Source organism: Lissotriton vulgaris, chromosome 6, assembly GCF_964263255.1.
Source record: "Lissotriton vulgaris chromosome 6, aLisVul1.2, whole genome shotgun sequence".
Taxonomy (NCBI): domain Eukaryota; kingdom Metazoa; phylum Chordata; class Amphibia; order Caudata; family Salamandridae; genus Lissotriton; species Lissotriton vulgaris.
Window position 1 is genome coordinate 1,467,261,060 of NC_141694.1, and position 730 is coordinate 1,467,261,789.

General features: G+C 50.7%; 1 pseudogene; it reads left to right on the plus strand.

The window, feature by feature from the left end:
- The first annotated feature begins 252 nt into the window (after positions 1 to 252).
- Positions 253 to 392, plus strand: LOC147708996 (5.8S ribosomal RNA; annotated as a pseudogene).
- The last annotated feature ends 338 nt before the right edge of the window (positions 393 to 730 follow it).

Here is a 730-nt window from a genome sequence, read left to right on the forward strand (position 1 = left end):
GTAACCAGGAAGGATCGGCGGCAGTGGGGCTGCCTGCTCCGGGAGCCCCCTTCTCGCCCGTGGGTGGGTGGTGGGGACGCCCGGGCCGAGCACCTGGTAACGCTTTTTTCTCCCAACCGTGCAGTCTGACTCCCAGAGGGGAAACTTTGAACGGGGTACCTGGGCCGTCTCGCACGTGCGTGGTAGACAGACAGGTGTTACCAGCTGCTCCTGAGCCCGAAGGTGGGCAAATGTTTTCAGAAAGTTGGCTGTGACTCTTGGCGGTGGATCACTCGGCTTGCGTGTTGATAAAGAACGGAGCTAACTGCGAGAATTAGTGTGAATTGCGGACACATTGATCATCGACACTTCAAACGCACCTTGCGGCCCCTGAAGAGTATGTGTGTGTGTAAGGGGGGATGGATGAGTTATGAGTGTTTATGTTAGATAGGATTACTGGAATAGGTAATGTAAGCAGTAGAGTGGTGTGTAAGGATGGTGTGGTTGTAATGGGTATAAAGAGGAGGCGGGTGTTGGAGGATGGAAGGCTGAGTATAGGTTTTGTCATGATAAAAGAGGATCTGTTAGGAGCAAGTAGAGGATAGAGCTGGTGCAAAGACAATCTAAAGCCATGGAACTATCCATCACTGGAGACTTTAGAGACGCCATGAAAGGATAATCAAAAAGATCAGTCAATGAAAGTGCCCCAGAGTATACAACGTCTGCTGAAGTTGCACTCACATCTTATGTT